The following is a 27,871-nucleotide window of genomic DNA, read 5'->3' on the forward strand; positions in this document are numbered from 1 at the left end:
CACTTGACTCTGAGCACTGTCATGGGATATATCCTGAGATTTCTGTGACTTTCTAAATTTTCAAATGCCTCTATAGCTTTTAATTTCCTTTAGAAAATGGAGCCTAACTAAAAACATGGAGTGGCCCCTTAATAATTTTGAAAATACAGACCTAAAGTAAATTATAAAAACATTAAAACAATTTTAAAATCACTGTTTTGTTGGTTGTGTTGTTGCTGTTGTTTTATCACACAGTTGGTGAACTTATTTTGACAGATTATCAATACTACCAAACTTGAATTCCATAACTTATTCAAAACTGCTTGTCTATGAATTCCCACTGAATTCTACCTCTGTATGTCCTTTGCACATCATTAACAGCCCTACCAAGTGCTTTTTCTTTCAGAGACATCTTTCTACAAAAAGATAAAGATTTTTTAGACTCCATTATGAGAGTTATTAAGCTTGCAATAAATACAAGTATAAGACAACAACCCTCACAAATTTATACGTGACGGTATAGGCGAGAATGAAGTAAGCTAGTTTCACCCATTCGTGTCCCTACAAATCAGCCTCACACCAAACATGATCCAAAAATGTTCCTCAGCAAAATGACAAATTACTTAAAGGTATTATATATGTTTGTTTCACTTTAGAAGCACAGAGAGTCATGCCTAAAAGATCCACTAAAGTGAAGGGTGTTAAGTTCTTGATTGTGACCCCTGGCCCTAAGATTTCTTCTGAATATAATTCATCCTGTTTGTTATACTCTCCATAGTTTCCAAGTGGGGGTGGTCAGAAAAGCATAGGAGTGATAGAAGTGCTTGAGTTTTCACAGTAAACAAAAAGAGTTATTGGCATCCAATAGGGAATTAAAGCAAAGCAAGAGATAATAAATGTTTGCCCCTCTCTAAGTGCCAAAGGTTCTTCTATGTTGAGGCCCTTTGCCCATTTTGACTGCTTTTTTTTTTTTTTAAAGATTAATGGTCTTCCCAGTTTAGGCTCTCATTTCACCTTTGACTTCCACCAGAAACCCTGCTGATTTCATAGGTATCAATCCCTCCGAGTTGACGGGTGTGTCATTCCTTTGTGTGTTCAGAGAACATTGGTTTCTCCCTTGCTCCACTTTGTGCACTGTAATAAAGAACATGCTGTGCAACCAAAGAAGCTTTTGTTTTTAGTTTGTTCACTCATGGTTTTTTTTTTGTCTGTTTGTTTGCTTTGTTATTGTATAATAGATAAATCTGACCAACAGAGTATACCTTATATAGGACAATTTAGAGGTGTTTTTAACTGTTCTTTTATACAAACTTCCAGGTCTCTCTATCAGTACCATTGTTATCTCAGCCTTTATCTATTCATTCTTCAAGCATAAGTAAGCACCTGCGATGAGTAAGATATTGTGTTAGTCCATGGAGGGAATTTACATACAAAATAATCCCATCTCCCTTTTGTGATAGTCAGATTTACCCTGTTTTATCTCCCATTATTTTTTCCTTATTCTCTCTGATAACTTTCTCCAACTTCCTCCTTTTGCCTGATGTAGGAAAAAAACTCACTTGTTCATTCACAAAATAATGACAATCCTATTTGCTAAAATATCTGTACTCAAAACATATACTGATTAGCTTCTTTTATTATTCCTTCTGCTATAGACAAGTCCATCTACATATTTCATCATGTATACCTCAAAATATGTGATTTATGATAAAATTACAGATGTAAAACTGAGGTTTAAAAGGTTAAATAACTCCCCTATTTAAACAACTTGTTCATGGCTTTCAAAACAGGCCTAGATGACCCTAGTGCCTGTGTTCTTAATGAATATAAAATTGTCCTGATAATTAAAATCATCTTCCTGTGACTGCCAGTGAACTTTGTATACCCTGCTTTCAAATTTTAGCATAGACACATTTGGCATTCATTCTCAGCACGCTGACTAAATTCATCATGACTGTTTTAGAAACTGGTTATACCTTCCAAGTTTCTATTAAAAATAAACCAAAAATGCTTAAAAACTTTTGTGAGTTTCTCAGCTAATAGAAACCCACAAAGCAGAAGTTCCAAATATAACTAGGTAGTCCTCTGTGATTTTTCAGTGCCTGCAGGCTTTGAAGTGTGGCAGATTGGTCTTAATCTGTTGCTAGGAACATTGCACGTTGTTCCTAACAACCTGCCAGTCTGAGAATCCTAGCGTGAATGACATAAGTGTTTCTTTTATCCAGGTCAGAGGACGATGTGAGGTGGAATGAGAGGTCACGCAAAGGGTGGAATTCCAGGATAAAGAAAGTAACTAGCAGAACAGGAAGAGAAAAAGAAGAACGAATCCACAGACTCTAAAGAAAAAGCTTTCCAGCTAAAACCTTCCCGTTCCCCACCCAGCACATGCCCCTTGAGAGCTTCTGGAATCAGTCCTGTCTAGTCTGGTAACTCTTCAGAAGGGCCAGAGCACAGCTAACACTGTTCCATGTCCTTGTCGCACCAGCAGAAAGCACAGTAGGAACCTGCAGATGCCAGAGATTGATGCTACCCTGAGGCCTCAATCGTCAGGTTTAGAAGTCCTGTGAGTTAAGAGCAAGCAATTAATCTCCAATTTTTCCCTAATACTTGTCTGGCCCCAGAATAAAACACAAAGCATCAGCTTTGAATTAAAAAAAAATAGTGATTGACATTTACATCTTCTCTGCCTGCCTTTATCTCAGGAGTTTAGGTACCTAAAACACACAGAGAATGATGGGGCAGATAGTATAAAGAGATGACCATTTTTTTAGGTATTTTTTATTTTAAGTTTTCTTTTCAATTACAGTTTACTTCCAATATTATTTTGTATTAGTTTCAGGTGTAGGGCACAGTGATTAGATAATCATATACTTTACAAAGTGTCCCCCCCCTATATTTTTAGCACCTACCTGGCACCATATATATTACAATATTATTGATTATACCTCCTATGCTATACTTCACATCCTCATGACATTCTGTAACTACCAATTTGTACTTCTTAATCTCTTCACCTCAAGAAATGCCCACTTTTTACACCTCCCTGCTGCTAATGGCCACTGCTATGATTGCCACCAAGCCTAGGGACCCTCGAGCAGCGGGTGCCATTTCCATTCCTGCTCTTGGCTGCCTTGTGACGCGAAGTGGGTGTAGCGTCTACTATGTGCAATTAGCACACCAGAGCCTTCTTCTACCTTGCACACACTTTCACATTTTACATCTAAATCACTGACTCCTTCAGAATTTATTTTAGCATCAGGGATAAACCATGTTTCCCCTCAAATGGCTGTCTAGTTGTAGCAACACCTATTGTTGACTCCAACATCCTTCCCCCACTGTTTCAAATTTCCACACTTATTACACACTAAATTCCTACCAAAAACTTTAATATCTAAAAGGAAGAAACGAAATTAGGGAGAGTTAAAATTTTCATTTGCATTGAAACACCATATATATGTTTTCTCCTTTCCTAAATGTTTAATGAAAGAGGGGAAAGGGAAAACTCCATATTTCTGAGGTTTCTTCTTCCCTGATTACGGGTTATTTTTAATACATGCTCACATATTCTAATTAATTTTATAAATTAATTATTTTATTCAACCATTGAAAGTTCTCTGACCCCTTTGTACCTTGCTGCTGAATGGGAGAGTAGGGACATTGGGAATTGCAGGTTTGCCAGTCAGGCTGAAACCGAATTGCTACTCAGCTTACGAGTGTTCCTCACTCCATTTTACATTTGCTTATAAGGGTGTGGCTGTTTATGGATATTTTTAAATAACAGATCAGCTTTTGTTTTTGCAAAATAATCAACATATTTTGCTCTTCTGAATTTCTTTAATACAAATATCAGACTGGAAACAGTATGAAAGGCTCTTGAGGAATGTGAAAAAAATTCTGGCAACGAATTTGGTAAATTTAATCACTTTTGTTTATTTAACAAGTATTTATTAACTAGTGTCAGAAGATGATTTGAACCAAAGGTCAATAATGAATGTCCAAGGAGAAAATTCTTTTAATAATTCTAGCCTAAATAAGGGTTTTACAAACACCCTAATATGGAAGAATTTACCATATTTTACTGTGTATAATATACACTTTTTACACAAATTTTTGAGAGAAAAATAGGATGTACATTATGCATGGGTATAATGATTACATACAATGGGTAATAATGGGTATAATAATCCCATGTATAATGCACACAAAAATGTTAGTGTGCATTTTATGCAGAAAATACAGTATTGTTAGTCTCTAAATCAAATGACACATGGCTGTGTGGGACAAGTTAACATGTACTCCATTGTTCAGCAAAGAGAACTCAATGATTTTTCAACCTTTTTGTTGCTTCAAAGTACTGAATTAAAAAAATGAAACAAAAACCTTTCTAGAGTTTAGTAGAAGGGGCACTTGAATCAATGGGGTACTTTTGGTGACAAGAGATTGTTGCCCATAGTGCACTGTTCAGGTGAACACCACACTTGGGAAAATGATGCTAGTCTATTGCTTCCATGTGTTAATTTGTATTAGCCATATCTTTCTATTTTTTAATTTTCTGATACTTTGATATCTTGAGTCTTGCTGACCCTGGAGAGGCTGGCCCTCCCAGGGTTAGCCAATTCCTAAAGACAGTAGAGGCTCACCTAGGAGCATGCCATTTATATATAAATAGAAAATCAGCCCACACCCAACTATCCTGCATCTGACTTCCACAAGGCTCTCACATTCTGCTCTTTACACCACAATGCCAGGTGCCCCGCCCACCCAAAACTAGTGACAGCCCAAAAGGTTCTGCTAAAATTATTCAAACTGGCCAATCCTAAATCTGCCTACCCTGCCTTGCCTGTTCCTTCCAAATAAATAAATAAATAAACTCCACTGAAACTCTGAGCCACATTTGCCCCTTCTCTCACTGACCATGGTTCTTTCTCATATGTCCCTTTGTGACATGACGAAGGGACTTCTTGGGAACTATGAGTAACTGACAACCTTTTCAATGCTTGTCATCTCCTCTGATCTGTTGATCTCACTATACCTGAATAATAATAAAACCTATGTTTAAATACATAGTTCTTACATAAATTTATAAAGAAAAGGAGGTACTCCTTATAGTCTTCACTCCAATGAAACTCATTCCACAAGAAATAGGAGGTATAGCCTCCAGTTAGTTCTTTCCTTTATTATCAAAATAGGCAAAGCATGCTGATTGGTAGAATATTTTATCAGAGGAAAGCATATAAAAGTCTTTTTATTGATCTTGATATGTCAGAGTAGAATTCTTGAACATTCTTTTAAGATCCAATATGCCTATAGTAGAAAACTTTGTAGTAAGTTTCTATTGATGGTTTCTTGGCTGTTAGAAATGAAGTTGTAATTATATTTTCTTGAAGTGATTATTTGAATTATATATTTATGAGAATCATTTGGTTATTAAAATGTAAAGAGTTTAGTTCAATATTAGTATTTTAAAAATATTTGCTGTCTGTGGAGGGGGAGGCCATTAGGGGAAACATGGGTAGACCTTGGAGTCAGGTTTGAAGTTTGCCCTAGTAGAAATGACTTATGTGTTTAAAAAACAGGAATCAAATTGATGGTAACAATAAGTATTTGAGATAAATTACTTTGGTGAGCACTTCCTGTGATGGCCAAGGACCATAAGCAGTCACAGTTTGGGCCCATCCTCCAGCAGCCAGACTCTACCGGTTCTATTTCCTTAGAGGACCCACTGGATTCTAGACAAATGAGGCAGGCCACTTGAGCAGACTTGTAGAAGATGTTTTAGTCTCTGTCTTGAATGGAAAATTGCCTGCTGCCATCTGCTCCTGCTTCAGCTACCACATTCTCACAGCCCACTAAAGAACCCAGCAACTGGCCTCAGAGACACATTCTGAGGAGAATAGTTGTGTGTCACACACACTGCCTTTCATGTTTCTTGTTCCCAAATAATCTAGGCCTACTTTAAGAAGTCTGGAAATAATAGTTTAAAGTTGAATGAGTGCTCATTACTTCAACCGAATCTATATTTTTTGGGAGGAGTTAGTAAGCAAAATAGAACTTAATGACCCAAATGATAAGGAAAAGAAACATAAAAACTGCTGCTACTGCTTTAAGCCAACTCCATACACTATAATCATATTTAATCTCAATTTAACAAATGTCTTTATGAAAGTGTAACTGTGTCAATATGTGTAAACAACTGTTGACAAAGGTTTCTAAGCCTAGTTAGACACTAGATAGTAAGAAAGCATGAACAGCAGAGATGCTGGGTGTGATGACAAGGTCATCCACGCCTGGCAGCCATTCACCCACCCTTTCCACCAACAAGCCCCAGTTTCTGTGCACAGAGAAGGCAGTGATCTTTTAGTCTCAGGGCAGGTGGGTCTTTCCCCAGTTCCAGGAGACAAATCATTATTGCTTTCTTGACCAGAGTGAAGAGATTGAGTGTGGGTCTGAGGAAAATAGATTCAGTAAATTAGAGACTCAGTAAGCTGAAAGTCTAGAATAAAGTATAAAGCTAAAAGAAGAAAGAGAGAGAGTGAGAGCACAATGTATTAAGAAGTTTAAGCTTTTAGAAAAGTTAGAGATACTTATCAAATATGTAAGTAAAGGCTAACATTTTATCGTTAACTAGGAGAGTTTAATGGCATAGAATTAAATGTGTTTGAACAGACTGGTGTGTGCTTTGAGGTCAGTACCTACAATCTCAACCTCTTTATGAGTCTAAAGAATAAACACAGGCACAATGCAAGGCTTTTTGTGTCTGTTTACACTGATATGGCTCATCAACCAGATGACTAAGTTTCTAGTCTTTTTTGCATGGGAGCTAATCATGGGTACGGAGGGGCACCACATTGGACCACAATCATCACAGACATTCAGACACTCTTATGTTTATAAAACAGTGTCAGAGGCCCTCCATTATATCTTTTCAGGCATGGTGATAAAGTCCTGTTATACCCTTACACAGAAGGAGTCAAATTTTAGATGATGGCACCAGAAAAGCCAAAGTAGTTCAGGCTCCAACATAAAAAGGTCAGTTATCAATCTTTGTACACCTCAAGCTCCGTATCTGTCAAATAACACTTGCTGCTCTTAGCTCACACAGAAAGCATGACAGGGTTGGAGTCGGGTGTCTTCTGCTCACCATCCCACAGTGCTCTAACAGTGTCTGAGAGCAGGACACCATGAAGAGGGCGTCCGAGGGACGGAGCGGTCCATGTGCATGTGGCAACAGGTGACGTTCTAATTTAGAATACTAGACTCTTCTCTCTAAACTGACAATTTAAAAGTAGTTCAAATGACTTTGACACTAGGTTAGCTGGTGTTTTGAACAATTTCAATGTTCACTGCATTTGAATATAACTTGTTTTACTTTGTTTTCAAAATCTACCTAAATGGGGGCCAATTTTAAATAAAATTTTAAAATGGGCATTTTAAAAAAATTCTAATTTTATCAGTCTCAGCAACAGAATCCAATGTAAGACAAAGAAACATGTTCTACAGGTTGACAATGTGTTTTATTAAGAATTTTTGCTCTTTGCTTCATTTCTGTTGACTGAGTTTTCTCAGATATTCTATTGTTCTTTTGTCAGACCTAAAATTTGAACAGTTGAAGGACTTTTTAGTATTTCATTATAATTATTTCTCATTAACATATTATCTTCTCCCTCCATTTAAAATTGGATAATTTTGAATTGTTTCTTACGCATTTTATACAATACCAAACACGGGTTTCCCTTTTCTAGGCATGCATCTCATGAATAGAACCTCCTGTATGTTTATTTAGATACAATACAATGCATCTCTTTTATATTTTGGGCAGGTTCAGTTTAATAGCTAAGGTACAAAGTTGTGCAGGAGGCAAGCCCACCAGTTTACCCAGAGCGCAAGCTGGATTCCTACTGCACTGAATGTGAGTACCCAGACCGCGTCCTCATATACCCGCGGCACACGGGCGCCGTGTGGTCTTTGTGTTCACAAAAAGTGAAGTTCCACAAAAAGGAAATTCGCATATGCTGACAACAGAGCTTTATAAGCTGAGTGAGTAATTAGAAGTACATCAAAACATAGCAAAGTGTCATTTGGTTTTCTTTTGTTTCTCAAACATTTTTTAAAACACATACCATACACACACACAATGGCCAAGCAGAAGTTTTCATTTTGACAAGCAAAAACATAGAAAACTTCCGTGGAACCTTTATCACCAGATCAGAACCTAAGGCACCCCTCTCTGTCCAAATTTTCAATGACTAAAATGTGGGTGAGGCAGATAATATATCACAGCGGGTACTCCCCAAACCTAGCAGTTCAGATTCACACCTAAAGCAGTTTCCATATGCATTCAAATCAGCACTGGGATTCTGTACATGAACAGCCATATCATTTGGCAGCAGCAACTAGTGGAAAAATCCAAGAAAAGAGCACCAAACTGATCACATTTCAGTTTGAGAGGAGCGCTATGTCCAATCCATTGCCACAATTTGATACCGTGGAAAGCTGAATGGATCATGTCAGAAAACAAGGGCATAAATAAAACCACATACAGTCTAGGACCTGAATGTGTTATGCTATAAATATCCCCAAACCATCAAACACAATCAGCAGTGATACCTGGCAATCTGTCTCCAAATTAATGAAAAAGCAACCAGCTCTCACCTTGCACAAATACACACTCCAGTGGTCAGTGCCAAATGCAAGCTGCACTTGCAGGCTGGGAGACAGAGCAGCTGCTCTGTCCTGATCCGCTTAAAGCACATTCAGGTCGAGCAGGCTTTGGTCCTACCCTCCGTCGGTTCGCTGCCGTTTCTCCCATGACTCCATCCTCCAGGAATGGAAACCACGGCTCTCTCCCCAGCTGCTGAGCTCAGGTGAAAACGCTGAGTTCGGCAAGGTCACCGCAAGGTGAACACAGGCAAAAGGGTTGTATGAGGAAGAGCAACAGGGGGGATCATCAAGGAAAGACTAAGCTTCAGACAGCTTGCTCTTCAAGACATTCTGAACTCCATAAATCAGAGCTGTGACAATAATCAGAGAAGCAGTAAATCTGAGAATCCCTAAATGGCACTGAGCCAATCTGCTAACCCCAGGGGAGCTGTAAGTATTAACCTCTCTCTCTCCCCCACCCCCACCTCTTCCTCACACACACAGACTTCTCTGTAACTATTCTAAGGGCCCAGATATATCTCCCAAACCAAAAAGTTTTTGCAAGCCCTTTCCATGTTACAAGGCATAAAGAAAGGTCTTACAAAATTGAGTATTTGCCAAAATCATAATAAAATAATTACTTGAACAGCAAAATCATTTTTGGCCTATAAACTAATTCATATTAATGAAGTCTTACTTTTTGTGTAATACTAGAATTATGCAAATATTCCTCAATATTAAAAAGAGAGTAAAGATGCATTTGTTTCAGAATTGACTGGAAGATTTGATTAAAAATTCTCATAAAAATTCCTAGCATCCTTTTCAAGATTAGTCTTGTCTTCTGCACACTTAATTTGGAGAGGTTTCAAAAAGGTGTTTCTTATCTGAAATATAATGATTCTGCATGTATATGTTATAAACAGATACAAACATGCTTATAAATGTTTCCCTGCAGAGTCTCTTAGGTTCTTATTCCCCATATTTTGGTTTTCCTATCAGAAATAGGGAAGTGACAATATTTAACCTTGCAAGTGTATTACAAAACATTATCTCTCTTAGCCGTATATTTTTCTTGTAGATGTACAGATATTTACTGATATTTAGATCAACAGCTTTAATAGAAAATTATTTTAACTCTTCTGGCACTTTCCCCTCCCCTCAGCCAACTACCAATGTTCACCAGCCATGTGACTTGAGCAATTTGTCTAACCCCCTGGGTATGAATTTGCAACCTATAAAATGGGGACTTGTTACCAGTGTCTGCTGTGTTTACCTCCTGGGTTGGTGTGAGGGTGAAATGGGACAACATATAGGAGACATTTTGTAGATTGTGGAGTGCCAGAATGTACTCACTATATATCTTCTTCGCTTCAATTGTTTAGCTAGTACTGGGACTAAGGAATTACCTTCTGGGTTTTCAAGAGGAGTCAGGCCTCACAACAAAGTGCTTGTTTCAAGTGGGCTATAAATAGAGTTCAAGATTTTACTGAACTGCTGTCCTCCTTGTGTCGGATCATGATGGCAGCCAGCACATGGCCAGAGTTCCTTCTGGTCTTGGAGGCAGAACAAGACCCACTGAAACCCTGACAGAAAACCCTTCGTGTGTTTCGCTGGTGTCACAGTTCACCTGGCGTCCCGTGGTACTCACTCCTCCTGTGTTTGAGGGGCTTCCCCAAGCAGATTAATGAAGGGGAAAGGTTGGGGATGGAATGCCAAACTCACTGCTGAGTTAATTCAGTGACAGATGCTTCTGGGCATCCATGCTAATGTTCCTACAATTATATGCGTTATTTAAAGATCAGATTGTTGGGTTGGGGTGGGGTGGGTGTTGGGGACCAGGAAAGGGACTAACAATGTGAGCACCTGTCCCATAAAACACACAGGGCTCAGAGACTCATGGATATTATCTCAGCTAATCCTCACAGTAACCCGGTAGCTGTAATTATTTCCATTTCCTGGGTGAGAATAATCAGTCTGCACACTGTTACCACTGACTGGTAGAGCTTGAATTATGGCCCAGGTCAGCATTGCCTAGGGTCCCATATTCAGTGTGAATTTGTTATTTTAACTTTGTCAAAAGGAAAGTGAAATAAAATTTGGTTTTTAAATAATGGGGGTAGGAAAGGCAAGAATACAAGTACCAAAAAATCTTAAGGGTATTTACTGAATGTTAACTTTTACAATAGATAGAGGCAGAGTCTGACTCAGCCCTACATGGTGTATGTTTCCACTCTCCCCTTTACACTGGCACTCACTCCCCTGTGAGTGAGACTCTGAAATGCTGTCTGCAAGCCAGCAGTCCTATTCATACCAAATCCCCCATTTCTACATTCAGTCTCCCTTTTCCAAACTTCTGCAATTGTTTTGGAGAATGCTGGCCTCTGATTATACCCTGCTTCTGCTTTTAACATTCCTATCTGCAAAGCGCACCATCCTGAACTCTTTCATATACCTGGCCTTCTCATCCTCCCCAATCTAGCTTTAGGAAGAAGTGCATAAATTTGGAAGTCCTGCAGAGAGAATCAGTTTGTTTCAGAAAGTTTCTATTAAAAAGACATATCACCAATTTAATAATAAGTCAAAATAAATAGTGCATAAAAAGAACAGATACTTTAATCTCAATTTTTCTAGTTACATTGTGAATAAAAAACCAAAACACCAACGGTACCCTAACTAGTCAATGAACCTTCATAAAAGAAGCTAAGTGACCTTTAGCTGTTTGGTATTCAATTCATTGCTCCTTTTGCTCTGAACACACATTTTGACACACACTACAACCTACTTGTTCTAGCAGCCTCATAAAAAAAGAGTTAATTTATTGTGAAGCCCATAATGACATACATTACATGTGTATGGCAAAGTGAAAAGGCTGCTTCCTCTCAGTCTCAAACTCATTTTATTTTTGAATGAAGGATGAAAAAATGATTGTCATTTCTTTGAAATTAGACGCTATTGCACTAACCTTTCAATTATCTCTAAAGTTAGATACGATAAAAATGAAAACATAGTTTTGGGCACTTTCTTCAAATTATTATTCAGTTCCATAAAGGTATTTTGTTTTTCAAACACGACAGCCAGTGTTCGCCTGAGTGTCATTCCGCAGCAAAGAAGAGCATATTGCCTCCTTCCTTTCTCTGTCTCAGACTTTTCACTTCTTCTGTTGGATTTTAAGATCCTCATTTCAGAAACACGTATTTAAAAAAAAACTGGCACTGAAGTTTCAACATATGAAGAAGAGAGCACGTGAAGGCACAGGTTAGCATTAGTGATCCGGCGGAGAAAGTGAATGTTTTGGTTTTCTGTTGGGTTCTTCTCGTCTTGCCCAGTGACAGCCTCCCCTGGATGTGTCCTACTGGCAGCGTTTGCTGTCACACAAATCTTGAAGGAGGTCTGACTGACGGCCTTTGAGTCCTTCCATTTAGGGTGGAGCTGGATTCAGGGATGAGTAGGACAGAGTCATTTCTAGTTTGTGACCCAACAAGAAAGTGTTTTTCTAACACATTTTTCCCTGCTGCTCCTGTCAGTTTGATTCCTTTTCTCAGGCCTTAGAAACAACTCCCCGTGATAAAATCTATAAGCCAGGGAAATCAAATGCTGTTAAAACATTGAAGGTATTTTAAAAAAATAGAGTAATCTGAAATGTGTAAGCTTTTAGCATTTCAACTACTTTGTCTGAATGCTTAAAATCTATCTGTATGTAAAGTCTCAATTGTGTAGTTAAAATCAGGAAACTGAACACTTTCTAAGCAGTCATAATTTACTGTATTTTAAAACCTAGTTTTGTTTTTTACAGGATGGTAATTATTTTTGGTATGCAAAATAATCTATTAATGCCCCTTCTGATCTAAGATGGGAAGAACCACTGTTCTGGTTTAACTGAAAGGTTTCCTAAATACATTAAGTGGCTTTGGAAAAACAAATACTTTGGAGTATAAATAAGGGGGGGGGAGGAGAAGTTGAAGACTCTTTCTTTGTGAATGCAAGGAAAAAGATTTCTGGGCATTTAAAGTCATTTTAAAATGGACAGTCAGGATCATTGGAAATACTTGAAGTTTTTGTACAAATACAGTCTTCCAGTATAACTGTCACCCTCTCACAGCATGACAGGACAGTGCAGACAGGTCACCGGCAACCAGGGCTCTCAGCCTCCTGGCAGCCTGCGCTGTCATTCAACAAGGGCCCTTTTGTACGAGATCCTTCTGGGAGCCTGGGAAGCACGGGAACATGGGTGCTCCAGCTTTCTATCCTGCAGGGTGAAATCTTCAAAACCATCTGTGCCAGTGCCCCTAGAATATATCATAAGATACATCTGTATGCCATGGTACAATAATGATCAAAATTTAGAACACCATGTTAAAGCTTTTAAGACGCTTTATAGCACATTTACTGAGTTAAGAATATTCTTAAATAGTGTGTGTGATGTTATCTGAGTTTTGTAATAAATATTTAATACTGTAGAAAAATCTGCAAAATCTGCATTGCAGTGTTAATAGATTTTATCTCTAAGTAGTTTGATTATAGCAATTTTATTTTCTTGAACTTTTTCCATTTTCTAAATGTTCTGCAGTCTATTACTACCATGAAAGAAAGAAAGAAAGAAAGAAAGAAAGAAAGAAAGAAAGAAAGAAAGAAAGAAAATGAAGACCAGTGACTCTAGTTCAAAATGTTTGGGAATCATTTTTGAAAATATATTTCTTGTCAAAGCTAATTCACCATGCTTATAATCTCTGGAACTGGAAAAATTCAGTCCTTAGACCTGTTATTACCATTGCTCTCACATTCTGCATTCAAAGTATTCACAAATACAATAAAAATTTTTGAGATGCTGCAGTATTATAATATAAGGAAAATATAAGGTAGTGATTTCACTGATTTTTAGAATAGAAAAAGAGAGATAGGGAGAACAACAGATGTGTGTCCATGTGGGTAAGTAAACTCAAATGTAGAAAGAACAGGTATGGTGCAAATACAAACAGTATGATATACACTCATGAATACATAATCATAGTTTGGGGGTCACTACTTACTTCTGAAAGGGGAAAGATAAACAAACAGTATATCCATGACCAAGAAAAGGTATGGTCTTCTCAAAAATTATCTTGCCTTAGCACGTATTTCAGAGATGTTTTCTGTAATGGCAATGCTAACTTCTTCTTTGGGGGTAGTAAGCTGGGTACCTGGCAGAGAGATTGCATTGCTGATGTTACTGAGGCTTTACTTGCACTTTCTTTTGTGTTCTGTGTCTTTCTGACCTAACTGGGAGTGAGCTGGTAGAGAACTCAGGATTACAAGAAAAATAACCAAGCGTTATCCTGTTAATTAAATGGCAGGCTCCAGGCCTCAGTGTATGTATTTCTTGGGAACAACAGTGTTGAGCACAAAAATCTTGAGGCCAGTCAAGATTATTTGGACTCATCCTAAAGTTCAGCTATCTGCTTACATTTTATTTATTTGTTTGTTTGTTGAAATAGTATTTGAGAAACTGGAAAAATAGCAAGACCAAACCCAGAAATTCAGCATTTTACTTTTCTATAATTAAGTCTTAGGCGTGTTTTTCTTTTTAAATTGAAATAAAATTTTCTAACATGCTCATATGGACAAAAAGCAAAAAAATTCACTAGCTGAGCATGGCTATATTTCAAAAGAACAGGTTTTGCTCTTTAAACAAAAAGTTAACACAAATTGAGAGCTCACTATGCTCTTTATATATTATTGAGCTAGAGGCTCAAAAATATACAATGTGGTATTTCCAAAGCAATAATTTTCATTAAATGCTCCTCAGGAAAATAATAAGCAGTACTTTTATTTATGTTCTGTCTTCATTTGGACTGTAGCTAAACAAATTTATAGTTGCATTATCTCTACCCTTTAGTTTTGCTACTGGTAGATTTCCAGTTATTTTTGGAAACTAAATAAAGTTTGAATATACTTACATTTTATTTTTATGGAATGGACTACTATCATTTATTACATTTCATTTTGGTTGGTTAAAAAAACAATTAAAAACTCAATTTATGCATTCACATAGAAATAATAGTAAAAGATCTGTTTATGCATTCTATTTTATCATGAATAAAAACATTTTTTTTACTTTAATCTATGCAAGGGGACTAATCACTCTATGTCCCTGTTTAAAATTTAGTAATACTATTAGAACAACTTTCTGTTTAAATTTAAATATCTTGATATTAAAGAAAGTGATATCTACATCCCCTTCACCACTACAGTGTTTCCATGTATCTGGCTGTATACATACATGTAGATATGTATCCCAATGTTTATCTATGTGTAGAGTTTTAAATAGTTATAGGCACAGTTCATATACTGTGCCTACATATTTTGTTTACCATATCACTTGGATATTTTATGAGCATTTTCCTTGTATCATCATAATAAGATATTTGGAAAAAAAATTTGTAAACTTCAAAATATATCAATAAAATCACTTTTATATTTGTTATCCTAAATGCATGCATATTATTTTATGTTAATATAATGTAGGTTATTTATTTATCCCTCTATTGTTGGGCACAAACTTTGCTGCCAATTTTTCTGGTAAAATTGTGCTATTAAGATACTAAGAATATATTTTTCTGTAAATTTATTTTTTTACAGTCTTCTCATAGAATGAATTTCTAGAAAAAAATCACTGGGTTAAAAAATTTATTCTTATTAGGAGCTTTGCTTTTAAGTGCCCCTAAATTTGGTATATTGTAGCTTTAAAGCATCTCTTTATGGGATGGAGGGTGAGTGAATAAGCATATTTATAACTATTTGTTATAGGTTATGTTGAATATTTTAATCCGTATGCCAATTTTCTGTGTTCTGATGGTCCAAGTTGTTTGTGCAATATTTTGTGGCCATGTTTATTTTTATCCCTAGAACAAGGATGAACAACAAACATTTTATCTCAATAAAACATTAATTATACATGATACTGATCTCTCAAGTTTCATTTATACCTGCTGATAAGTTTTAACTGACTATACAATGTTTAGAAAAACATACGTGTTACTCAAAGAACCCATTATAATTTTTATGTGATAAATTCCATGTGTAGATTCTTTGAAGCTTTCAAAGGACTGGTACATATTATAGTATTAAAAATAGTCATTAAAATTAATGATAGAAGAGAACAGTCATTGTCTCCATGTTACAATTCATAAATCACTTATTCACTAAGAAGCATGTTTAAAATTATTCACATCTTACTTATATTGTATAGTTCTAATGATTATCTTGAAAATGGTATTTTCATACTGTTCAATTTTTGACATTATTTAAACCGGGAAAAATAGAGTACATTATATGAGTCAAAATGAATTTGCGCTCATGTAAGCTTGCTTTCTTAAACTGAACTTAGGCTATTTCAACAGAGAAATTTAGAGGAATTATACTCAAACATAAGGCAGGATTTTCATTCTATAAGTCTACAATAAAACATATCATCATAAGGACATAAAATCTGCATATGCAAAAGAACTTTCTTAACACCAGAAAAAATTTGCACTGATATATTTCCCTTTTTTGCTTTTATCTACCATTGCCAACTTTGATGAGGGAATCAGAAATAAGGAAAATTTATGTGCCACCAAGAATCAGCGGCAGATGGAGAGGTGTCCTAATTTGCTGGAAAGAGAACCGGAATGGGAGTTTGGGGGTATCTGCCACTGCCACCTGAGCAAGTCACTCGCCCTCCCTCCATCTCCTTTTCCTCATTCATCATATGAAATTTCAATCTGAATGGATACTGAAATGCCATCTACACTGAGGATCTAAAAAGTTCTCATTAAATTATAATCTTCACTAAATTTTATTAGTCTGGTGTTACCATGATTTTGAAATGAACTCCATGACTTTTATGACTAGTCAAGTATAAATAATAATGTAATATGAAGATATTACCACCATGTCATACCGATATTTAATCATAAAGCAAAAAAAGAAAGGGATGGCTGATAAAAACTGAAGATATAATAATTCCATACCACTCTGCAGTCGCACAACTTCCAAAGTGGCTCAATAGTCATTCTCAAAATATTTCTTCTGGAACTACTTCCCTCCACAGGTCACATGACATTTCCCATTAAAACAACAATAGGAAAGAAACTATACAATGACAGGCAATCTGCTGTGAAGAGGTGACACCTTGAGAGAGAAGGGGGGAAGGCTAGGAATGAAGGAGTGAGGCAATAAACATCTCCACCCTCCACAGGGAATCCATCAACGCTATTAAGTGGCTGCAGAGAGGAAAACAAACAGATCAAAGATTTCACTGAGGTGGAAGAAGACCTGCTGTAGCTGAGCCCTATATAGTACCTAAAACTAGTTTTTCCCTTTCTCACCAAAGTTCTAAATGACATTATGGTCAATGACATCAGAAGCAGAAGGATGCATTTAAAGGGATCTGCCAATTGAGATCCTTTTGGTGATAAAGCTGGTCACCCTCTGGTCATAAACATTTCTTTTCTCATTTACAAGGTCCTAAATTAGGCTAAAATAGATAAGTGAGTGAAAAGAGCCTATGTCCTTTATGCCCTTTCTGAGGAAAAAAGTAAATTATGGACCAGTGATTTAAAATGAGTATAATTATATTAATTTTACAGATGAGAAAAATGAAGCTTAGGAAATTCAGTGTCACTGTCATTATGTCACTATCATCCAGTAAGTGTTCAATAAAGCAGCATTTTCTTACATTTAGTCCAAAGAGAAATAGGCAGCTGGATTTTAATAGCTCACATTACGGGAATATCTGATACAGATCATGCCGTCTAGGAATTTTATCAAACAAAGCAATTAGCTAACTGGGACAGATTCCAACCCACACCCCAGGATCTAGGTACAGGGCTATAGCTTTGTATTAAATATCTCAGTGAAAGTCTTTATGTTAAAAGGATTATCTTCACTAGTGGTGTTTTACTTGGTTTTAATAAGATGATCAGATGTGAAACTCTTAATTCTAACAAATTAATTCTGTGGGGTAATTGCCACTTTTCACCTAAACATTTCAGTAAGCTTTCCACACCTACATTTCATGATGTCCTCTCCTAACATGAATTCAACATTTTACTTCTCATTTAAGGATATAATGGGTGTCTATCAAGCAAGACTTAAATTTAACTGTTTAGGAAACCTTCACTTTGAAGAACTAAACTATAACTCGTAGTTAGGGATTGTTCAATTGAGGACACTAATACCCATGGGCAAAAAACTCCCTTGTTACAAAGTCACATAAATGTGAGCATTTGAGTCAGGCCAAGAAAATACAATGAGATTTTCCACTTAGTTGTTATTTCTACTTTACTACAAAGTTCTGTCTCATGATTTCTACTCAGGTAGTTAGGTTGTTTTTCCCTGTTGTTAGAGATCAGTGCTCCAGTGAGTCACAGCAAGACAGTCCATGGATAGATCAATCCAAATAAACCACTGCTCTATCACTCCTATGCTTTACTCCTAAGTGAAAGTCGAGGTGAGAAGTGAACTGAGGCAGTGACTATTCTGTTGTGGTCTTTGGTCTTGGTCTTTCCAATGAAGAGCATGACTATTTTTTATTTTAACCAATCGTAAGAACTACCTGGAATGAGGTAGTTCTTTTAAAAAGAAAATAAACCCAGAAGAATAGGGGAAGAAACTATTTTCTGGCTATGAGGCTTGGGTCTGAGTTCTAAGGAAGTGGATGGTTAGACAGTGTCCTAAGTGATAGGTCCCAAAGTGTCACCAGCTACAGTAAAACAGAGAAGGGCCATGGTGTAGTTGAAGCAGGTCACTCTGGAGATTAGGTGATATTTTCTGCTTGGCATTTTCCTTTGTTTCCCATGGGTCCTTTGTAAGAACCCAGTCTTGTAGCAGGTATTCCAGTGGTTAGAATAGGAGAGGCCATATGGAAAATTATTAAGCAACGAGGCCTTAGAAGTCATCATGGGACAACTGCAGTAGCTCACACAAGTCTATCCCTGAAGGGAAGGGAATGGAACTCTCAGGGCTCTCAGGAAACAGGAACTGAAGCTTTATGGCCCCATGTGAGATGATGTCTTTATTGACCAATGACTTGGAGAATCTGAGTCTTATTTGAAGGCTGGGAGTAGTTTTCTTAGAGCAAGAAAAGATAATTTTTTGTTGTTGGAGGAAACATTTATTTTAGAGCTTTACATTTAATTGTAGATTAATCTAGGTTTTGAAGCAAGTCTGAATTATTTTAGGGGGGACTTACTGGATGTTATAACAAATAATCTTGAATTGGAGCTACTTCTTTCAGAGTCATTAACCCCCTACCCCCATGAGCCCACATTCCATAGAAACAAACAGCCAGGTTTATTTTAATTAGCTATTATTATCCAATAATCCTGGCATGGAAAATATATAAAATTATTTATTTAAAGGGTGAGAAATTCTTGACTAGAGCTCTGATTTTTATTATTGAAAAACACATTTATTATAAAAAATGCTAATTATGTCCACCAGCATTTATTTCTCTCTACGTATTTTGCACTAAAGAGTGACATGAGCATATTTGGAAAAGATGCTAAATTAATTCTGCATACATGTATTGACTTTCCTGTAGGTCTTCCTGATAATTTTGAACTTATCCACACAATAACAAAACATGTGAAGATCTTCTCCAATCTGTGAATAGTTGCTCTTAACTGAAGCTGCATCTTCATTATTAAAACTTTCCATTTTTACTTCATTATCAGTGGGCCAAAATGATAAATGTTTAAGTGATAGCAATAGAAAAATAAAATTTTATAGTAGAACCCACCTAGAAATTTTGTCATAAAGATCAAGGAGCATGAATATAGAAGACAAGGGAGATGGTTGATAACAAGGTGAACTTCTTGCACACCAAGTTTCCCTGGGCTGAGCACTTCATTGCCCTTGACTAGGATTCTGTTTCTATTCATATTCACCAGCTGCTGTTCCAGGGTAAACTCACTCCCTGATGAAGAATAATGAAGAAACATCTGCTCAAATTTACATAACTTTAATATTACTAAAAATATGCTATAACATTTCCAATCCACCATCTTGAGACAAAGTCTTTTTGACCCACATTAGCTATGTCACTAGAGATCATGTCAAATGATGACATTGTTAATAGCCAGTAAACTTCTCAAGGAACACATAATACTCTTCCGATCTCAGCATTAGAAAAGGTGTTAGTGGCCATGTAGTTCAAATTCCTATCTCAGTATGAAGTTAAAAATATGGGTTGAACAATGTCTTTCCAGTTCACTTCAGTAGACCGTTGTCACTGGAAGAGGACTGTTCCAAACAAGCCTTCCACGAATATGTGTGCACTCCGCACAGGCGCCATGCACGTGAGCCTTCAGGGTCTCGTGAAGAGTCAAGTACGTGCTGAGAAGGTATTGATTTATGGATGTATTACCTTCATTGCTCTTCTCTGTGTTAATAATTTTAATAGCATTTAAATTTTGTGACAGTAACTCACATTTCTAGTGAACACTTGTTATAATAAATTTATATAGCTCTCTAAGAGAGAAATGGCACGCTAGAAACATTTTTGATTAGATTGAGAGAATTAAATGCCAGTGTTTAGCTAGCTTGTGGTAAAACAGTTTAATATTTTTATTAGAACAATTTATTACATTTGCTAAGTAGAGCAACATTTAGATGAGGTAATAGAAGTTAGAACACAACAGATTTTCTCTATAATATCATTGGAAAATTAAACTGTGCAAAGAAAGCCCAGAAAACTGAGGCATAAAACAGCTAAGTGACTCCCCCAGGATCACTCAGCCAGGTTACCTGGAGGAAACCACAATTAGTAATTCAGGTCCTCTGTCCCCAGAGTCCCTGCTGCTGCAGTACGAGGCTGCGTTATGAAGCGTATTGATGCATATGCTTCTACTTTGCTTTAAATGATCAAGAACAAAGTGGATCACATGCTATAAGCACCATGTCCTTCAGGAGCTCTGGCATTACTCAAGATACCATCCATGTTATTTCACATGTGAAGAAATTGAATCATACAAAGGTTAAGGGCACTTCTCAAAGTCACAGAGCTATTTTATGCTGAAAACTAAAGATGAAGAAGATATTGTCTAACAAATTTGGTAATTCACTTATATAAAAGGCAAGCCTAGAATTTCAATAAAGGAAATTTCAGTAATAATGTCTGCTCCTTATTGAGCATTGGTTAGGTTCCAAGGATTTTACATACATTCTTATTATCCTTCCAACAGCCCCAAATGGTAGATTCCCATTTTCTCTCATATTATAACACTCATGTTATGGATGAGAAAAATTGAGTCTCAAAATTTTGAGTAGGTTGCCCAAAATTATATGCCTAGCTAACGATCAATCAGGATTTAACTCCACAGACTGCTTACGTTCAAATATACCTTTGGGGGCCTCCAGCTGATATTTCAATAACAGGTATTGAATACAGGTAAATGAAAGAGAAAGCCCATAGCTAGACACACTCCTGTTCCCTGCTCTTCGCCATCTCTACGCCACTCACACTGCTGATCTGCTTCTATAACTTATCATCCTCTGCTCTGGAAAGCTCCATCCTTGCCATTACTTTAAAATTGTCTCTATCTTTTAAGGTTTCCTCACTAGAATGTTCTGTGAGCCAGATACTTTACACAACAATAAAGGGATACTAGAACTAAGCACTGGAGGGTCCTAAAGTAGATTCCACCCCTGAAAGAAAAAAAAAAAAAGATGGGATGCTAAAAATGTTAAATAAATTTGTACATGTACAAATACAACATGGGGCAAAAAGTACTTTTACAGCTGTTTGCATTGAAAATAATACAATAATTAATAAATAATAACACAAGAATAAACTGTGCTTGGCATGCTCACAAGTGTAAACCTACTTTTGCCCCACCCTGTATATTCAGTTCCATTGTAATACTTCATACATGGCTAAGCCTTGAGCAGAATAAGGTCATTCTCTGTTTTACCTAGAATACTTGTTTGATGAATTACATGCATAATTTGTTTACTGGCTCTGTCATTAATACTTTGCTATGTAAGTCTCTATATAACTAACTAGAAATGATTGTCTCTTTTCCTAATTTTATATAACAATATCTTTATTCTCACCTCAATTCAGTAGAAGGGCTCACTTGTTTTTTAATTTAAATTCTTTTCAGCACCTAATACAGAACCTCCCAAAATGTTAATCACGTTGACAGTGGTGGCTACCTACGTGTTAATGAACACTTAGACTGGTAACTAAAGAGCTGTCTTTATGCCTGTTTGTAACTCATAACAGAAGGCCCTGCTGTCCTAAACCAGTTACCTTTGGGGCTGGTTTAGGAAGATTCCTCTGTTTACCCAAAACTGTAGCAGGGTGTACTTAAGATTTTCCACCCAAGGTTTGGACAGTCACTCACCTTAAGTCTGATGAGACATGGGAGGAAGTATGGAAAGGATTCTCTGATGACCAAAGCTTTCTAAGTCCCTGGTTCATATGTAACAACGAGTTTGGGTTTGGTCCACAGATTCATTCTTCACATCACTACCTTCTTTCTTTCACCAAAGAAAGTCTTGTCTTTTCTTTTTGTTCTTTCTTCTTTTTTTTTTGGCTTTACTTAATTGCTGTTTCTTTATTCCTTTTAGGTCTTTTTTGGTTTTATCATTAAAGCAGTAATTGCTATCATGCGGACATGCAGATTACAGAACAGGAATTAAAAATATCATCCAAAATATTGGAAAAAGAGCTGCCTCACCAGGGCCAACTTTCTTTAATTCTAGACTCATAGTTCATGCTCTCTAGATGATTTCTCTTGATCCTTGTAATGACATTCAAGAATAAATACAACACACAGAGGCTGAGAGAAGACGGGGGGGAGGGTACAACCTTGAAATATCTACAGACCTGGCTTTCAGAGCTCGCTCCCTGAAAGAGGTTAAGAAAAGCTGGCAACCAACAGCATAATTCGTTTCACCTGGAGATACTCCAACAAAATACTTCCGCCTGAGGCAACTGAAGGAACATGGGAGAGAATACGATGTGAGTGACTGAACAGAGACTGAGAGAGGCTGCTGCGCAGACTGGCCAAAGCAGTTGAGAGGAAGCTGAGTGGGAGCACAGCACTGCTCAGACGAGGAGTCACCACCTGCCTAGATACTGAAATGCCCCCTCATCAGCCCTGGGACTAAACATCAAGAGTGTTGCTTTATATTGATGCCTGAGACATTTTTTTTTTTCAAAAAGATCACACTGGAAGTTAAAGAAGCATATTTTTAGAATTGTGGGAAACACAACTATGCTGAACATGCGGTTTCTCTCATTACAAGAAGAAACAAACAACTATGTAAAACTGTCAACGAGTAAATAAAAATAGCATAAGGGTTAGAAAGGAAAAACTCTTCTGCTCCCAAGAAAGACAGATCAAGATGCTGTTTACAAAGGCCGAGAGAGGGGAAAATGTTTGGGGCAAAGGGTCAGGGAGGAAGGAGACAGAGAGATGTAGAAATGTGCTTGGAGGAATAGAAACCAAAGTTGCTGACATCAGAGTAAGAAAAAAACCCTGGAAGAGCGAGACTTAAAATGTCCGCAGGAGACCACAAAACCAGAGGAGAATGCTGACATGACACAGCTCTGGGGCTAAGCCTGAGAGCCCTGGGCTCCAGGGTGGGACAGAGGCCTGGAACCTCCCGTGAACCGGAGCAGCAGCAGCGCAACCACCCAGCCCAGACTGCTACGGGACTTGGACGCTCATCTTTTCAGCCCGGTTGGGTCAAAGACCTGAGAGTCCTCTCTGTGGAATTTTAACAGAGCCCCAGGTTGCAGGGCAGGGGAGATGATGTGAGGAGAACAATAATTCGTGAGACTGAGTTTCTATTTCTCCAATACCCTGATGACTTGGATTTCAGAGTCTGATTTTTATTAATTAGAAAAACAATGAAACTGTTTGGCACTGAATCAGTAGTGGGATAAAAACTACGTCGTTACAGATATCTTACCAGCAGCATTGGTGGCAAAAGCAGACCTCCACTTTTGAGTTTGGTAAAGAAAGAATTCAGAGCCAAAAACTCAGATTATAAGAGAAAGTTTATTTGGAAAGTCACAGAAGTAGTAGAAGTGAGCCACCCGGGTTGCACGGTCTCAAGGAGGGAGTTACCGGGGCAGAAGGGCCCTTCTCCTAAGGGCACCTCCTGGTTCCTAGGAGAAAGGCCAAGGTAACAGGCCTGGGGGAAACAGAGGGGAAAGAGGAAGGCTTGGGGGGTGGGGGCGGAGAGGCTTGGGTGTGCTCCCAGGAGGGAGGGAGAGCCCTGGGTCCTTCTCTTGAGGATATTAAAGGCTAGGAGTTTAGGGGAGGTCTTAGGGAAAGATCTCAATAGAATATTCATCGGCTTTATACAGATGCACCAAAATGAGATTTACTCTCTTGACTTCATCTGTCCTTGGGTGCTGTTGGCACAAATGGCACTGATTGCTTTCTGCTATCTCTCTCCCCGAGTAGGGTGATGTAAGCTATTTACCCTCAGGTTTGGGACTAGAAGCGTAGACTCTTGGTGTCCTTGGCTAGGGAAGACAGGATTTTGCAATTTACTAGATTGTTGTAAACTGCTTACCCATTAACTGTCTCAGTTATACATTTTACAAACTATAATGAGCTTTCTAGCTTGAAGTCAGTAGCACAAGTTGGAAATATGTCTCTGACACTGGGTGTCTCTGATTTGATTAAAAACATAAATGCATGTATGTTTGTTCTAGAACAGTATAATATAGGTATTTTATTAAGTCAAAAAGTGTATCATGTGTTTTTCTCTAACACCTGAAAAATGCAAGGATTTATTCAGATTAATAAATATGATTAGGAATGAAAAAAAAAAGCCCAGTGTAGCAAAATATCTGTATTTTGAGACAGTCATACTAAGCTTTATCTTAATTATCTAATATTTGAATTCTATTGTATCCCAATTTTATGAATGGAAAATTGGAACTAGAGATTCTTCAAGTAAATTTATGAAAATAATAATTTAATGAGGTGGTAAAACATTTTTCTTTCTAAAGCTTTTATTTCTTACATCCCAGGTTTGTGCTTGTTATCGAATATCAGGGATCTTGTAGTACCCTTATCTTGAATTCTTAATCTGGGCCCCAGTTAACAAAAGTCACATGGTTGTTATAAAACTGAGGAAGTCATTTGCCTCGGGCATCTTAGGACTCTTCCATAAAGCCTCCTCTCAAATGTACTGAGAAGTAGAATGTATAAGCTTAGACCAAGTAATTCGTAATTGTCAAAGACTATTGCCAAACAAAAAATATTTTCAACAAGGACTCTGCTATACACACTAAGCTGCAATGAACTTCAACTTTACTGGCAGAAACCCTTGCTTCCTTGCTGAGAAATGAAGAGAGTCTCCTCCACGCACCTTCTCTTAAAAGCTACTCTAAATCCCCCTCGTCCTAGAATGAGTCACCCTAAAATGTGCCTCTGTGATATGCAGACTGTTTTGAGCTCAAAAGATAACTGGAGCCAAAGATTTAACAGAAACTTCTGTCCCCCCTCTTTAACTACCTAAAATAAATTAGGAGCTTTCCCCCTAAAAGATTATCAGAGATAACTTCTTTTGACCTGTCTATAGGGCAGGGCACAAACATTCACTTACTAATGTCTGTTCTCCTTGCCGTCCTGCAGTGACCCTTTGAAGCCCTCAAGGCGCGTTACCTCAGCCCTCCCTCAGGCTGCCTCGCACACCTCAGTCCCCCCTTCCTTCCTCTGCACCTCTCCTGTATGTGGGGTCTCTGACTCTCATGCAGGTGGGGTTCCCATACACCTGTATGTATTAAGTCTGGTTATTTTCTCCTGCTAATCCGTCTCATGTCTATTTGATTATTAGACCAGCCGGGAGAATTTTGAGGGGAGAGGAAAAGTTTCTTCCTCTCCCACAAGTGGAAGCCAAGAATGATGATTTTCAACTAACTTAGCATTCTCTCCAGTCAAAAGTGAAACTTGTTCAATTGGGAACCATCAGACTGAACCAAACCAGAACAAGTTTAGTTTCTAAATACAACGTTTATGTTTGCTGAGGAACCTTAAAAAACTGGTCAAGTGAAGCACTTAGATAAGTGTGCTAATGCAATGAAATGGATACAATGCAGCAGGTACAAGAGACAAATAAGAACGTATGTTTTGAAAAAGAGACATTTAATCCAGGACCCACAAATTCAGCATAACTGGCCTTCAGAGAGTCTCCCTGAAGTTGTGGGCAAATTGTGTGATTATATGCACAGTGAATTTTTCTAGGGAGGGCATCCAGACTTTACATTAAATTTCCAAATAGGTTTGTTAAAAACAACTGTTGAGGGTTTGGACATTGCTGGTCTGGCTGACCTCTTCCTGAAGCTCAAATACTACTTCCAGTCCTCTTCCAGGACTCTCTGTTGAGCTTGCAAAAGTGATGAGCACTAATGGGTCATTAACAAAAAACAAAGGAAAAAAAGTGAAGCTCAGGGAATTTGCATTTTAATTCTGGCATACCTGAGCAAAGTATTTGAAATCATAAAGTCTTTGCTACTAACTCTACACAGCAGAAGAGTCCTTTGTGATCAAGATAAATTTTAATATAGTCTCTAATCAACACAGCTGAGGAGAGAATTTTACATCTTTCTATTCCAGATGGTGCCATTTTACCAGGTTCCACTCCTTGGTATGCTTACTTAATTAAAGTCCTTACTGTTTGTTAATGGCAGATTTGTGCAGCAAAAATTACTTCGGAACAGATGTCGACAGATTTGTCAAAGCAGCGAGGTAATCATCCTGCCTGCTCTGAAAGGCTATTCCGGCTCACCCACAGTGAATTCCTGCAAGACCTAAATATCACCTGTGCCTTTGCTGCTTTTCAAAGGGAGGCAACAGGGAGGGGTGGCAATAGGAAAGGGAAAAACAACAGCAAGATCTTTGGTCAAAGTCACCACTTTGCAAGGTCAAATCAGTAACTAAGGCATTCCAGCAGTTTCCAAGGCAAAAGTGTGTATTTCTTTTAAATTAAATTTATTGGAGTGATAATGGTTAATAAGATTATGTAGGTTTCAAGTGTACAATTCTATAATACATCATCTTTATATTGCATTGTGTTCCCACCACCCAAAGTCAAATCTTCTTCTGTCGCCAAATATTTGACCCACTTCACCCTTTACTACCCCGCCACCACCCTTCATTCTGGTCACCACCATACTGTTGTCTGCATCTATAAGCTTTTGTTTGTTTTTATTGTTTGTCTATTTGTTATTTTCAGTTTTATATTGCACACATGAGTAAAATTATATGGTTCTTTTTCTGTCTTACTTATTTCATTTAGCATGATATTCTCAAGGCTATCCACGTTGTTACAAATGACAGTTTTTCATCTTTTCTTATGGCTGAGTAGTATTTGAAAAGAACTCATACAATTCAACAGCAAACAAACAATCCATTTAAAAAGTGGGCAGAGGATCTGAACAGACACTTTCCCCAAGAAGATATACAAATGGCCAACAGTTATCCAACAGATACGTGAAAAGATGCTCAACTTCACTAGCTTTTAGGGAAATGCAAATCAAAACTACAATGAGATACCAACTCACACCTGTTAGAATGGCTGTTATCAACAAAAGAAGTAATAAGAGGTGTTGGAGAGGTTGTGTGGAAAAAATCCTCCTTCATTGCTGGTAGGAATGTGGACTGGTGCAGCCACTATGGAAAATAGTATGGAGGCTCCTGAAAAAAATTGCCATAATCAGCAACCCCTTTTCTGACTACCTACTTCAAAAATTTGAAATTTACTTGTAAAAATATATGCACACCTATGTTCATTACATCATTATTCATGGTAGCCAAGACATGGAAACAACTGAAGTGTTATTTGCTAGATGACTGGATAAAGAAGATGATATATTTTTCTGAGACTTTCCCAATAAATCTCACCACAGTTTCCCTAATCAACATACAGTCCTGCTTGCTGTAAATTTGCAGGTGAAATAAACTTTTTTCTTACATCTTTGTTCTTGCTTTTCCCCTGCAATTAAGATGGTAGCCTATAATAACCAGAGATTAAAAATGGTGAGAAGCCATTGATTGACACAATGAACAACCAAATCTGTGGCAGGTTCCTTGTCTCGCCTCCAAAGCTCTATGGATCTGCGAATTCAAACTCGCAGTGGAGGTGGGGCCAGGAAGGTTTTGTGCATTGGAATAGTGCCTGTTCTTTGGCAACTTCAAAACACCATATATAGCCAATGTGTTCAAGAGAAAAACCCAAGAGAGGGTTAGAATGGACAGCTTTC

At 37.5% G+C, this 27,871-nt stretch overlaps 1 protein-coding gene and 1 long non-coding RNA gene across 4 annotated transcripts in view; one reads left to right on the top strand and one right to left on the bottom strand.

Moving 5' to 3' along the window:
* Positions 1–27,871, bottom strand: part of ARHGAP24 (Rho GTPase activating protein 24) — a 516,933-nt gene that overhangs the window by 163,467 nt on the left and 325,595 nt on the right. The window contains exon 1 of one of the 3 annotated variants that reach the window (XM_037030776.1): positions 8,632–8,730. The exons of the other annotated variants lie outside the window; for them this stretch is intronic. The gene's annotated coding sequence lies outside the window, so the exon portion shown is untranslated. Of the gene's footprint in view, positions 1–8,631; positions 8,731–27,871 lie in introns of those variants that run through there. 3 annotated transcript variants of the gene reach the window in all.
* Positions 8,687–14,582, top strand: LOC118976349 (uncharacterized). The gene is made up of 3 exons (XR_005064253.1): positions 8,687–9,069; positions 10,556–10,557; positions 13,187–14,582. It is a non-coding gene; the product is annotated as an uncharacterized LOC118976349 (long non-coding RNA).

Source organism: Sturnira hondurensis, unplaced genomic scaffold, assembly GCF_014824575.4.
Source record: "Sturnira hondurensis isolate 20B ecotype Veracruz unplaced genomic scaffold, ASM1482457v3 Scaffold0001721, whole genome shotgun sequence".
Taxonomy (NCBI): domain Eukaryota; kingdom Metazoa; phylum Chordata; class Mammalia; order Chiroptera; family Phyllostomidae; genus Sturnira; species Sturnira hondurensis.